This window comes from Macaca fascicularis, chromosome 12 (assembly GCF_037993035.2).
Source record: "Macaca fascicularis isolate 582-1 chromosome 12, T2T-MFA8v1.1".
Lineage (NCBI taxonomy): Eukaryota > Metazoa > Chordata > Mammalia > Primates > Cercopithecidae > Macaca > Macaca fascicularis.
The window spans coordinates 118,341,232-118,357,046 of record NC_088386.1 but is presented as its reverse complement, the minus strand read 5'-3'; positions in this window follow the sequence as shown (position 1 = coordinate 118,357,046).

Genomic DNA, 15,815 nt, shown 5'->3' with positions numbered 1-15,815 from the left:
AATGTCTTTTGGATGTGACTTTCCAGGATGATGTAGTCCCCTTCATGCTCTAGTTTCTAGTTTTCTTGCTTCTCAGTCCTGTCTGGAGAACAAAGTCAAGGGGACTGAGAGAATGCTGAAGCTCCTAAGGGAAACCATTTTCCTCTTACAGAAGACATGCAGAGTTATTGTGACGCCTGGCGGGATCACACACAGAAATGTCCAGCGCAGGAGGTGGAAGCATCTCTCCACAGTGCTGCTGGCTGTCATTTACAGGTGTGAGGCAAAACCCCGTGGTTGGGTTTTAGAAGCTGGAGCTGTGATCGTTGGGGCCCTGTTCTGCTTATGTATTAAAGAATTATGTTTTCCTGTGAAGACACTGGCATTGTGTGTCTCCCAAATTTAGTGCTTCGATTTTTCTTTCTGCCAATTAGGAAAAAGAGGCAAAGCAAAACATGGCACACGTAGCATTAATTGTCAAAGAATTATAGTTGTAGACAGAGCATTTTATCTCCATGGAGGATCAGTTACTGATTCCAGCTTCTAGTGCCTCACCAAGTCACCTGATGTAAGTCACTGTACGTCTCAGTTTATCCCTGTAATGAAATGATAATCCTCACTTCTTGTCTTTCTTATAAGGCTCTTGTAAAAATAATCTTGAGACAAGCTCTGTAAGACCTAGTGAGATCATGATAACAAGGTGTATTGTGCTGGAGCCATTCAATCTAGGAAGGAATCATCAGGAGAACTTGGCTCTGAACATCTTGAGTGGGACCGAAGAGCCTCCTGGGCGGTAGTAAAGTACATTTCCCCGGAGCCTTTTTTTTCTAAGGCCCAGTCTGATATTTTGAACATGAATTTCTCAACCAACCTAACAAATATCAACATCTTTGAGAAGTGGTAGGGCTGAAAGACTGCTGTAATGGTGCAGAGATGTTAAATAGTAGCTTGCAGTTATGCAAAAAAAAATTTTCTTGATGCCAGAGAAATACCCTGTAGTTCTTCCATTGTTGAACACTAGTTATACCTGTGGGAAATACATTTCGCATCCCGCCCCTACAACCTTTTTTTTTGCCAGGGCAGAGATCCAGTTATTTGTACTTTGCTCAATTGCATATATATAACAATTACAAAATGACACATTTAAAAGGAATTGATGATGGATATATTAATATTAGTTCAGATAAAGGTTAAGCTACTGTAACAAAGAGATCCCAAAATACAGTGGCTTAAGGAATACAGACATGCATTTCTCTTTCATAGAATGGTTCTAAGGCAAGCAGTTGAGGTTAGTAGGAAACTCTGCTCCATGGCCCTAATCCGTGACTGTGGTTCTTTTCATCTTATTGCTCCACCATGCCCTAAAGCTGAGCCTTAGGTCATCGTCCTCTTTTGCATGGTTGAATCTATGTTAGGGCACCTGTGAAGTTCAGCTCCTGAAAGGGTGAAAAAAGAGAGTGTTCTGAGCAGCAATGTCTTATTAAGCAAGTGAGGCAGAAGTTCACGCATCACTTTCACTGATATTCTATCAGTGAGAAACCACTGGAAATGTTATCTCTCGCAGGGCAACCTTACGTCCAGCTGAAGCTATATTCCTGTGGAAGAAGTGGAGGACAGAATTTTTTTGTGGACAACCGGCAGTCTCCACCAGTGTTAGGAAACTAATATTGGTTAAAATGTTATACAGTAAAAATCCATGTTATAATTCAACCATAATCTACACATTTTATCTAGGCAGCTTGTCATTCACTTGGCATGTTATACGTACTTATGTGCAGATACAATTTTTAAAAGAAGCCACACTAAAAATAAGTTATTCCAAAAGACAATTGCCCAGGCATGGTAGCACATGCCTGTAATCCCAGCACATTGGGAGGCTGAGGTGGGAGGATTGCTTGAGGCCAGGAATTCAAGACCAGCTTGGGCAACACAGGGAGACCCCATCGCTACAAAAAATTTTTAAAAGTTAGTCAGGCATGGTAGCGGGAACTTGTAGTCCTAGCTACTCAGGAGGCTGAGGCAGAAGGATTGCTTGAGACCAGGAGGTTGAGGCTGCAGTGAGCCATGACTACACCACTGCACTCCAGCCTGGATAACAGAGTGAGATCTTATCTCAAAAAAAAAAAAGAAAAAAAAAAAAAAGAAAAAAAAAATGGGGGCAGGGACAAGTGGTAACCTTTAACAAATTAATTTTTCAAGTGTTGTTAAAATACCTTCACTTTAAATGAAAAATTTTGGTATTAATTACATTATTGGTTTTTAAGTTCTAATTTAGAGTTATTTCTCTGAAGAGCAGGTTACTTCGAAATTACAACTAGACTGTTCAGTTTTCAATTGGGCAATGTTTCCTGGATCAAGACAAGTATACAGAATTTGGGTTCTGTATTGATTATCTATTGCTGCACAACAAATTATCACACAAAAATAGTAGCTTAAAACAACAACATTTAACATCTCAAAGTTTTTGCAGAGCAGGAATCCAAGTGTATTTTAGCTGGGTCCCCTGGCTCTGGCTTTCTCACAAGGTCACAGCCAAGCTGCTGGTTGAGGCTACATCATCTCAAGGCTCAACTGGAAGTGGATTTGTTTCCAGGATCACTCAGATGATGGTTGGCAGATTTCAATTAGCTGCAGACTGTTGGCCAGAGGCCATTCTCTCTTTGTCAACACATGGCCATTTCATAGAATAGCTCATTATACAGCCACTTCATAGAATAGCTCATTATACAGCCCTTTACTTCACCAAAACAGGCAAATGAGGAAATCAAGACATACAGAGAGAGTCTGAACAGGATAAAATAGAAGTCTCTTATAGCCCAATCTTGGAGGTAACATTCCAATAGTTTTATCCTGTTCTACTTCATAGAGGCAAGTCCCTAGATCTAGCCCACACTGAAGGACGACAGAGGGAGTGAGACAAGAATAGGAGTACTAAGAGGTAGGGATTGTTGGGACCTTTTCAGAAGCTGCATACTACAAGTTCTTCATGTTTACATTAATTCTCTAATTTCATAGCCACGATATCAGTATTTATTGTCCCTAGGAAATACAATGTATAGTCTTGGCCTCAATGAGCTTCCATCTGTTGCATACACATAAGATGCATACACAGAGAAAAACACGTGCAATAATATAAAAACAATACTAAAAGGGAAAAAATGGAGCACCAGATGACAATTTCTAGTAAAAAAAAAAACTACATGTATCACATCTGTAATTCTCAAATCTGGAATCAGAATTATCTCAAAAATCTGCCAAGATTACAGACCTCTTAAAAGAAAGTATAAATTCTTAAATTAGAAAAGAGAAAAACAATGAAACTAATAAATGCAAAATAGAGTTATTGGGGAAAATGCAACAAAATAGACAAACCATTAGCTAATATAATAAAGGAACAACAAGAGGAAAAACAAAAGCATGAAATTTTAAATACTGAAGGAAAAATAATCATTAAAAGCAGAGAAAAAATTTTAAAAACCTGAGAGCTTACTTTGTACACCTCTATGAAAATAAGTTTAAATAATAGATGAAATAGATGTTTTTTAAGGAAAACACAACTTACTAAAATTGATCCCAGGAAAGAAAGTCTAACCAGACTAATTATCATAAAACAGCTAGAGAAAGGGGGTTAAAATACTCCTCTATGAAAAGCACCAGGCCTAGCTGGCTTCACAAAAACATTCTATCCACCATTTAAAACATGGGTAATCACAATGCTAATTAACGTATTCCAGATCATAGATGAAGACATTTTTCAAATTTTCTTTTATGAAGCAATATATTCATCTTGAAACCTGAAATAGTACCAAAAGAAAATGACAGAATACTATCACTTGTGAAAATCATTCAAAAATCTTAACATATCAGGAGTCAGACTTCAGCAGCTCATTAAAAACTACTTTTTAATTAAAAGAGTGAGATTTATTCTAGTAATGCAAGTAGGCTAAATATTAGAAATCCATCTATATTATCCATCCTATTCATAAAACTAAAGAGAAAAATCATATGATCTGTTATGGACTGAGTTGTGTTCCCCACCCTAAAAAAAGATATGTTGAAATCCTAATTCCTAATATTTCAGGATGTCATCTTATTTTGAGAGAGGGTCACCACAAATATAATTAGTCAAGAAGAGGTCATACTGTACAGGTTGAGTATCCTAAATCTAAAAATCCAAAATTCAAAAATGGTCCAAAATTAACACTGTTCGAGCACTGACATGACACTCAAAGCAAATACTCAGTGGAGCATTTCAGATTTTGGATTTTCAGATTAGGGATATGCTGAACTGGTCAATGAAGTGCAGATATTCTAAAATCTGAAAAAATATGAAGACTGAAACATTTGTGGCCCCAAGCATTTTGGATAAGGCATACTCAACTTGTAACGGAGTGGACCCCTGATCCATTATGACTCAGGTGCTCACTCACTTAGATGACCATATGAGGACAGAGACACACAGAGAGACCAACATGTGATGATGAAGGCGGAGACTGGAGTTTTACAGCTGTGAACCAAGGGATGTCAGGGATTGCCAGCAAATCACCAGAAGCCAGAAGAGGCTAGGAAAGATTTTCTTACAGGTTTCAGAGGGAGCATGGCCCTTGATGTCTGGTCTCCAAAACTGTGAAACAATAAATTTCTATTGTTTTAAGCTACCCAGTTTGTGGTACTTTGTCACAGCACCCCTAGGACACTAATACATTGTCTTTTTGATAGATGTAGAAAAACCATTTGATAATACTTTACACTCACTCTTGTCAAGTCTCCTCAATAAAATAAAAGTGTTTAATGTGTCTGGGGCCAGTGACACATAATTTCGGTTGGATGGAGAGTTTCTGTATTTGAGTAATAGAATATAATGTGGGAGGGATAAATTGTGTCTTCCCAGTAGTAAGTCCTGAATGTCGGGCTATGAGTTTTACAGTATATGTTTGAGGCAATGAGAAATCTTTGAAAGGCAGACCGGGTGCGATGGCTCAAATCTGTAATCTCAGCACTTTGGAAGGCTGAGGATCATTTGAAGTCACGAGTTCAAGACTGGCCTGGCCAACATGGTGAAACCCTGTCTCTACTAAAAATACAAAAATTAGCTGGGCATGGTGGTAGTTGCCTGCAATCCCAGCTACTTGAAAGGCTGAGGCAGGAAAATTGCTTGAACCTGGGTGGCGGAGGTTGCAGTGAGTAGAGATCATGCCATTGCACTCCAGCCTGGGCGACAGAGCGAGACTCTGTCTCAAAAAAAAAAAAAAAAAAAAAAAACAACAACTTTGGAAAGCAAATAAAGGACATGAGAAAAGCAGTGTTGCCAGAAAATTAAATGGGAAGTTTGCTATTTAGTAAATGGTGTCTGGAAGCAGGGAAATGCTGGAGATATGGATTTCCATTATAGGCCCCCATAATTCAAATTTAATAGGACTTTTTCAGATGGAAGAAATTTCACTCAATTGCATATTAAAGCAAACATGAATCTACTGACTTTTTTTTTTCCCACACAAATGGTAGCATTTGTTACATGCTGTTCTCTGTCTTGCTTTGCCTATTATGATATACTTAGAAATTATTCCATGTCATTATTAAAAGACCTTGTTCATTCATTTTTTTAACTGCAGCACATTCTATGTGTTGTAGTTTATTTTACCAGTCCTCTAGTAATGAACACTTTGGGTTGTTTCCAAACAGTGACACTATAAACAGTGCTGCAATAAATAACCATTGTTCCCACCTGAGATCCATACAATAGACTCCTGGCAATGGAATTGCTGGATCAAAAGGCCTGTGCATTTGTAATTGTTAGATATGGCTTAATGGACCTCTAGAGAGTGATGTACCAACTTCCTCTTCAGTCAATGAGATTGCCTATTCCTCTACATTGTTGGCTACAAAATATTACCAAACTTTTAAATTTTTGTCAATCTGATAGGCTAAATATGGCATCTCCTGGTAGTTTTACTTTGCATGTCTCTTATTATCAGTGAGACTGGTCATCTCTTTCCATGGAGTTGGAGAGAAATGTCCAGGTCTATTCCTGTCTTCAGATGACAGATCTGGGTAAGAACTTTGACTTATCCCAGTCAGTTTCAGGGAAAATATTAGCTCCCTAATCTCCCAGCTTGAAAGCGATGTTCACCCTATTAAAGTCAGGAAGCTCCAGTTCAGTGTTTACCAAGGTGCCAGAGTTGGTGCTCATCCTGGAGTATCTTTGGGAGCCACAGGACTATTTTTGGAATTGAGAGAGGGACCAAACCTGGTCTGTAAAATCTGCTCCAACCCAGGACTAAGTGGGTGGCTCTGACAGCAAGGCTGTAGGGAAGCCTCCTGCAGGAAAAGTAGTTATGGAGTGACTGCTTGCCTCATTCACAACTAGAAGTTAGGTTATTGCAGCAAAGGCTTAATTATTAATACAGATTATGTTAACTTTCATTGTCTAATTAAGTTTCATGATTTTCTTGGACTATAGTTACAAATTATCATATACCGAGTGGCTTAAAACAACAGAAATGTATTAACAGAACCCTCAAACTTCTGGAGGCCAGAAGTCCAAAATCCAGGTGTTGGCAGAGTTGCTGCATGCCTCTTTCCTAGCTTCTGGTGGTTGCGAGCAAGCCTTGGCATTCTGTGGCCTTCTTCTTCTAAAGGCACTCATCATTGGATTAGGGTCTACTCAAATCGGTTTGATCTTGTGAAACCCCAAAACTTGAGACAGGTATCAGTTCAGAAAGTTTATTTTGCCAAGGTTGAGGACACATGCTACAACCTCAGGAGGTCCTGATGACATGTGCCCAAGGTGGTCAGAGCAGTTTGGTTTTATACATTTTAGGGAGACATGAGATATCAATCAACATGTAAGAGGAACATTAGTTTGGTTTGGAAAGGTGAAGCAACTTGAAGTGGGGAGGGTGCTTCCAGGTCATAGGTAGATAAGAGACAAATGGTTACATTATTTTGAGTTTCTGATTAGCCTCTCCAAGGGAGGCAATCGGATATGCATTTATCTCAGTCAGCAGAGGGATGACTGTGAATAGGATGGGATGAATAGAGGGATGACTGTGAGTAGGATTGTTTTATATGTGACCTCTAAACCTCTGCTTAGGTTTGCCCTAAGCAGCTCCCAGCTTGACTCCTCCCTTTAGCTGAGTGATTTTGGGGCCCCAATATATTTTCCTGTCATATTTCCCCAATTTTTCTTTTTAAAAGTCTTTTGGAGAAAGCATTTTAGAAGAAAATGAGTCTCTGGTCTCAGGTTTTGTCTGGTCTGTCATGGCTAGGATGGTTTATTCCTAGAGGGTAGGTCCCAAGTTATTAGGAAAGCTAATTTCAAGAAGGTTGTGAAGTCTCCTGTCCTGTGAAGAGAAAGTAGGGGGAGAAAGGGAGAAAAACAAAACAAACAAAAGAGCAATCCTGGAAAATCAATATAGGCTACCTTACTCTGAAGTCCATACGGCAGCAGGCAGGTATGAAAGTGGCTTATGTGTGTAAAGAGGCTGTTACTTTCTTCTGAAGTTGAAGTTGTCTAGCTTTAAATCGTAGGGCTTTATGAAAACACAGTTTAGTTTTCAGTGACTCCAAATTAGGAAAAACAAGAAAAAAGAAGAAGTAAAAAAATTAGAAACATTATTTTGAAGACTTGTAGCCAAGAAAAATTAAAATTCAGTCCAAACTGTAGAAAATAATAAAAATTGAAAAACATTAGGAAAGACTGGAATCTAATAACAGGTATACTATAGTTTCTGAAACATAATTTTTCTCTCTCCAGTTTCTCATTGTTACTAAAGACAAATCATGGTAGGGCTGGTTTGCTTTATTATACTTGGCCTAGTTATTTGTATACAGTGCAGCAAGAATAAGTACTTTTTACATAAGCTTTTAAATTGGCTTTGATGGGACTTTGTTCCATAGAAGGAATCTCAGATAAGACTTTTTTAAAGCCAAGCCCAGCCATGGATTGTACCATCAAATACTTATGAGTTGGGTGATCCTTTCCTCTTGAGGTTCCAAGATAAAACTTGGGGCTCCTAAGCCTGTCAGAAAGTGACATTCTTTACTTACCACAGGTCACAGGTCAGGAACCCTGTACAGGGACTGTGTAGACAAGTATGAGGTCAGTTTTCCCAAGGCACTTTTATTGGCTCCATAAGTCAAGTTTGACTCCTTAAAGGAAAACACACCGTTCCAGTTGAAGTGTTGGTAAAATAACCAGTTGCTCCAATTGTATCCTATTACAAATGAAAACAGATTCTTACTGCACTTATGCAAATAACTGTATTGCCATAAGTTAAGAATAGTTTCCAAACTATTCTTTGAAAACTATTCTTTCCAAACTATTTGGAAACTCACAAATAGTTTCTGAATTCTGGAGAAATCAGGTAGAAAGAAAGCAAATATGATTCAAATTTTGTTCATAGGAGTACACTTTACTCAATTGTTAAAAGCTTTAATGTAAACAGTTTAAAACTTTTCTTGACCCTGAAAAACAAAACAAAGCATCAGCAACTTTTAAGCAAAAAATTAAAAATATTACTTCACCTTGATATTCATGAACATTTCAGATCTCCATGAGCCCTGAAAGTTTTTTCTCTATTCTAATATCACAGTCTCCAAAGTTATCAGAAACCTGCATTCAAGAGTACCCATTAGAGTTTTGTAGCTGATTATAAAACCACCTTCTAAAGGGGACAAAAACAAAAGAACAATTGTCCATGGATAACAAAAAGTTTTAGGGCAGCCATAGTCAAAGACACAATTGACAAGGGAATTTGTTACCTCTGTGACACACAATAATTTAATATAACAATTATAATTATTGCTGATAATGTACATTAAGTCATATCAGAATTATAGGAGTTTTCCATAATTTTGGAACAAATACCAATGACATATTTATACAAGTACAGCCCAAAGAAAACCAAACACCATTTTATATTTGACAATGTTTCCTGTATAATTTCATACCAAATAAGCCAAATATGTCATTTTTGGACTATAAGGAACATCATATCCTAAAGAATTAATTAGGTCAGAAAAATACATAATTTATACTTTGATTTGGAAAGTTTGTCAAGTATCAAAGGTTTAAAACCCTTGATATCACAAAATAGCATCACAGGTCATTGTACATTTCATTTAACCAAAGTGATAACTCAAGAATTCTGAAAAAAGGTGAAAACCTTCATTGTTTGAGAGAGGAGACTTAATTTTCCAAACAATAAGCTCTAATAAAAACCAGCATGAAGCCAATTAAATTTGTTTTTCAAAATTATATAAGCAATCTATAACATTTTAATCTTGACCATAAGATATAACTTCCATAAGCCTTTTATAACTTTTATAACCTTTATTAAGGAGTCGGTTAACACTTCAAGAAAACTTTGTTACTCTGACACAGGGGCCCAGATGCTGGTCTTACATCAGTATGCCTTTGACATTGATGATTAATTTATAGAGAAACTGAACTTATTTTATCTCTCAAAATTGGCCCTTACAATCTCACGTGCCCACCTCTTCCATGATAGTCCCTGGGCCTTGAGGAGTTGAATAGCTTTAATTTCTGGCCCTGTGTCTCAGGAATGCAGTTTACTTTGATTGGCATCTTCCACAGGGCCTGAAGATGGGGCTTTAATTGTTGTCAGTGTTTAAAATTTAGCAGGACTTGGTGTCCTTTTTAGGCCCAGGAGTCAAAGCCCTGTAAGTCAATGTCACAAGCACTTTGAAAGGGCATACAGAGAGATATGCAGATATAATAACCTTAATAAAAATTTACTCTCGGTTTTTTTCCTGAGCAAACCAAAACTTAATAATATGACAACTTGATTAGATAAAAGTGTTTTAAAAATAAATCCTCTTGTGACTTACATAGACTGTTCATGACATGCTTGGACTTTCTGGTTTGTCTTGAGCGTCCCTCTTTCTTAAACAACCAGTCATTTTACTTTGGGACTAAATTTGCCATACAAGAGTCTTTCTCATATGAAATTATTTGTCTTTAAGCTTTCCTACCAAAAAAAAAAAAAAAAAACTTCTTTATTCTTGTAACTTTCTTTACATCTCTCCTATTTCCTGGTTCCTTTTGCCTTGTTTTATATGTGACCTCTAAATAAGCTTTGAATGAGACAAAAATTGTTCACCATTTTTAAAAGGACATACTTTTTTAAAAGAATGTTTTCCTACAAATGTATTTTTATTGAAAAATACCCAAATAATGAAATATCTATTATTTAATTTAACTTTAAATTCTAAATTATGATGAGTTTGTCTATAAGTATATATCCCATTACATTTATCTAATTATTTTACTTTATTTATTAGGCAATCAGATATGCATTTGTCTCAGTGAGCAGAGGGGTGACTTTGAATACAATGGGAGGCAGGTTTGCCCTAAGTAGTTCCCATCTTGACTCTTCTCTTTAGCGTAGTGATTTTGGGGGCCCCAAGATATCTTCCCTTCACAACATATCTTAATGTGATCACATTCACAAAAGCTCTGTTTCCAAATATGGTCACATTCACAGGTTCTGGGTAAACATAAATTTGGTAGAGATCACTACTCAACCCAGAACATGCACTTCTTCTGTGCCAGGTGTATGCTCAGTACCTTGTACCATAACTTAAGTAATCATGGTTTACTCTTCTAGCAGCCCTGTGAGAAAGCCACTCATCAGACATTTGACAATATGTGTGCATACTAGAGTCAGGCACTGTTTCAGGCTTGGGACACATTAGTTAAAAGAACAGAGTCCTGGGATTATGTAGTTTATATTTTAGAAGAGGAGGCAGCTGTTAGTAATTCAAATAAATATATACTTTTAGGGAGTGACAGGTGCTGTGGAGAGGAGCAAGGTGGGTGAGATGGCGCAAACACATTTTTAGGTAAGATGGTTACCTCAGAGATGTGATATTTATGCAAAGTCCTGAAAAAAATGAAGGAGCCCACACTGTCAAGACCAGGCGAAAGGGCATTCCAGACAGAGGGAACCACCATTCTTAAGAACTTGAAGCAGGCACAAGCTCTGCATACTGGAGCAACCACTGGGAAGCCTGGCTGGAGAGGCTTGAGTGCCATGGTTGACCCTGGGAGAGGTGTACAGAGGCTGAATCAAGTAGGGCTATAGAGGCTGTAATTAAGACTAATACTCTCACTTTACAGGTGAGGAAACTGAGGCTCAGAGATAGAAAACTCGGCCAATGCCACACAGCTGATAAGTGGTTACAAGGACAATTGAACCCAAATCTGTTTGACTCCAAAACCAGTGATCATTATTACTAAACTACTCTCTATTCCTTGGATTTATCTTTACTTTTCACTTTTGTATTGAAAAGTATTCTTCGTGAGTAATAAGTGCTAAATAAATACTTAGTTGCTCTGGCTAAGAGTAAGACCTCACATTTTTTAGAGCTCTTGGAGTTCATGATTCATTTTCAAATTATTACATTTAAATTCTACAACAACCCTGGTGGGAAAGTGGTTTTAATCTCCATTTTATGGAAGAGAAAACTGAGGCTTGGTGATGTGGGGTGATTTCTCCCCAAGCTACAAAATGTATCTAATACATTTTGCAGGGCCCACCATCTACCATCTCACAATGCTTTATGAGAGAACTTCCTTCCTCTTCTACCCATAATCTACCCCTGGCAGGAGGAAGGAATGGGGAGAGGAGATTGGCTACCATGTTTGAGCCAGATGACCCAGGCCCTGGCCAGAGCTAATGGGCCTTGGGCTGGACACCTGGCCAAATTTGGGCTCATCACATGCTCCCTCTTTGGGAATTTGGATTCAGAGATCCCAGTCAGTATCTACTGCACTAAAGAGAAGAAAATTTAAAAACTGGAGACCACACTGTGGAGCAGATAACTCTGTCATGTGGAAATGAGAGAAAAATAAAGCAGCCGTACAGATAAGTCAAAGGTGAGCAAACAACCTCTGAAACGCAGCTCTCTGGTGCCTGGTTCCAGCCACTGTAAGGTTTTTCCTGCTTTTGGGTAGCTCAGGGAACCCAAAATTCACCTATTAGACCTGTCTGCGTAGGTAAATATTAGACCCTTGGAGACCTGAATGAGAGCAAGGTTCATATACAGCTTTAGTTTCCAAAGCATTTTCATACATTTACCCTCTTATGTGTACAAATCTTCACACCAACCTCATGAGGTAGGTGGGACTGATACTCCCCACCCACAATTGAGCTTCAGACTCAAAGAGGTTAAATGAATTCTAAAGGCCTTTCCAACTAAAGGGAGAACCAGTATTCACACTTACACCTTCTGGCTGCAGATACTGATCTTTAGACCCAAAACCCAATGTGCTTTCTAGACATGCATGTTGTTCACTAAATCATATTGTATTCAGAGGCTGAATGTTTAATTCATCATCTGTATCATGAGTTTCTTTCACCTGAAATGTAGGTGCTATGAAAGCAGGATGATAACTCTAACCTGAAGCCCCAGAACCCAGGCAAAATCCAGCCCATGGAGACTGGGAGTTTTTAAGCAGGTACACAGACCAGACCAGATCTGGCTTATTGTAGTGACTCTACTGATAGTTCTCACTCTTGAGCTGAAGAGGTGTCCAGGATTTAATCAAGCTTTTCTAAGATGATGAGAGTTGCCATGGAAAGGGAGAAAAACCCTCCACTGTCACCCATAGCTCTCCAGGCAACTCACTTGTTAACAAATTCCTTATTTCTGTTATTTGTTGCTTGAAGAGGGCTAGTCAGCCAGGAACTGGCAGAAATGGAAAGAGAGGCTCTAGGACTGAAACCTGAGCTGCTTCCTACCTTCACTTCACAGTCACTAGATCACCAAAGCCCCACCCACCTCTCTGTGGAGTTCACTTGCTGCTGCCATGGAAACTACCAATTTCTATCCATGTCAGGGCCTTGGAATGTTGTAGAGGGCTGCAGGATCTGGGGCTCCTAAGAGATTCTGGAACTCAGTGATCTACTGATACTATTTCACCTCGTGTATATGTCAGATTGCCTCCTGGACTTTGCTGGAAATCTAGCCACTTTATTTGGGCAATGCATCTTGAAAGCCAAGCAAACGTTTGACACACAACCCTTTCAAAATTTGCAAACTCCTGTATATGAATTTGGTAACTGACAGTATTTTTTTTTTTAAAAAAAAACACTAATTCATATCTTTGCATCTGTGCAAATGTGTAAATACTTGAGGATTAATAGCTTTTTCAGATAAGGGGCCTATCATTTGTTAATAAATTGATCAAAGCCTCAGCTCCATGGACTATCCAGGTCGCTGGAATTTTGAAATATAAAGCATGGCACTCATCTTCTGTTGTTGAGGGTGAACTCCTTTCCTCTCTTTAATGAAAAATGTCTTTTTTTTCTATTTGGACATGTTCAATAAATCATCAAACCTAACTTCTCCTTTTTAAAACTCTCAGACTGGGAGAAATTTCAGCTTAAAACCTCACTTTAACCAAAAACACTTAAATAGGCAACAAAAACAGAAATAAACCAGTGAGACTACATCAAACTAAAAAGTTGCTGCACAGCAAAACAATCAAAAGTGAAAAGGTTGAGCTAGGCATGGGGGTTCACGCCTGTGGGCCCAGCTACTTGGAAGGCTGAGGCAGGAGGATTGCTTGAAGCCCAGGAGTTCGAGTCCAGCCTGAGCAAACAGACCCTGTCTCTCAAAAAAAAAAAAAAAAAAAAAAAAGGACAAGTGGGAGGTCAATGTAGAACATGTGGATACTAGAAGGGGAATGATAGGCACTGGGGCCTACTTGATGGTGGAGGATAAAAGGAGGGAGAGAATCAGAAAAAAAAAATACCTATTGGGTACTATGCTTATTACCCGGGTGATGAAATTATCCAAATCCCCATGACTTGCAATTTACCTATATAACAAAACTGCACCTGCACCCCTGAAACTAAAAGTTAAAAGAAAAGAAGAACTCAAATAATATGACATTTCTCCAAAAAGGCGTATTTTCCCTTCAGTTCCAAAAGGCATATCATTGAGATTGCCAAATACAGAAAGTGTGGCCCATTCATTAAATCTTTAGTATGAATAAATGTGAATCTGATATGTTTTAAATCTCAAAACAAATACATAAAAGTTTTTTTTTTTTAAAGAAATCACTGTAGGATCCTTCCCAATAGTCAGCTTCCTGTACATTTTTATAACATCATTCAATTTGCAAATCCAGTTAACAGTACTTTCCAAGACCGTGTTTATTATATAGATATGGGTACAGCTGTAACACTTAGTTATCAAAAAATTTTAAAGCCTCTTGTAGCTCTGGATAAGCTTCCAAATCTAAGTGAATCACTTTTAGTTGTACTTTATACACTTTCAACTTCCTAAAACCTAAAAGTTGATTGGAAAACTTCACAGATAGTTACACTCAAAACACATTGTCTAACAAACAAAGCAAGTCCCAGAATAATGCAGCACATATATAGCATATTGCTATTTATGTCTAAAATATTAAAATACACATTTTTGTGTGTGTGTATATGTGTGTGTGTGCACACATGCAAAAGAATAGAGAAAGATCTAGAGGAAAAACACTCATTGGCTGGCACTAGCTACTTGTGGGAAGAGGTATGGAACAGGAGCCAAGGGAGACTTTTAATTTTGACTCTAAATGGCATTTGTTTGAATTTTTCACATGCATGTATCACTTTAGTGATTTAAAAGATTTGTTGTTCTTTTAAAACTGTCCTAACTGGTCAGGCTTGGTTAGTGAGAGAAGCAGGTTTCTAAGATGCTTACACAAAAGAGATTGTAATTATACTGAGAGATTATAATCATTTAAAGGTGGCTGTGAGCCACCAGGTATCTCAAGCATATCTTTCTTACAAAGTTAACAATATCTCTGTCAAACTCGCCTGATAAACAACAGAATTATTTTCATTTGTTTTTGTTTCCAACCAAGTGATCTACTAAGTCATCTTGTGGTGAGAAGGGCCCAGGGTAGGGAGGGGAGCAGTGTCAGATGCTGGACACGTGCTATAACCCCTCTGGGTCTCAGGGTTCTCCAACATCCACGGGTGGGTTAATCAAGGTCTATCCACTAAAACGCCTGTCCGCAGTGGCAGATGATCAATCTTGTAAGTGGCCTGTGCACATAGGCCTGCAGTGCCTACTCTGTACAAAGGCCCCGACCATCATGCCTGCCAGTATAGATTCTCAGAACCAAAATGACCTGCAGGCTACACTGTGGCTTTGGTTGAGACATCAGCGTTAATTCAGCAGAGTCTGTGGACAAATGTGAGAACTATCAATACACAGGAACCAACATCTAAAGAAGAGGCTGGCCCACACTGTCATCTTAAAAAATGGAATTAATTGCCAGCCTTTAAAAATCTGAAGATTTCATAGGTGGGAAGGTAAATTAGTACAGAAATTATGGAAAATTGTATGGAGGTTCCTCAAAAAAACTAAACTAGAACAACCATATATGATCCAGCAATCCCATGAACGGGTATATACCAATATATCCAAAGGAAATGAAATTGATGTATCAAAGAGATATCTGCACTTCCATGTTCATTGCAGCATTATGCACAACTGCCAAGATATGGAATCAACCCAAGTCTGTATTATGTATGAATGGGTAAAAAATGTGGTGTATAACACAAACTGAGGTATGTCAGCCAGCCTTAAGAAGAAAATTCTGTCATTTGTGACAGCATAAATGAATCTAGAGGACATTAAGTGAAATAAGCCAGACACAGAAAGACAAATACTGTATGATCTCATTTATATGTGGAATCTGAAAAAATTGAACTCACAGAGGCAGGGAGTAAAATGGTGGTTACTAGGGCCTTAGGGGGTTGGGAGGGATGTTGGTCAAAAGATACAGAATTTCAGCTAGA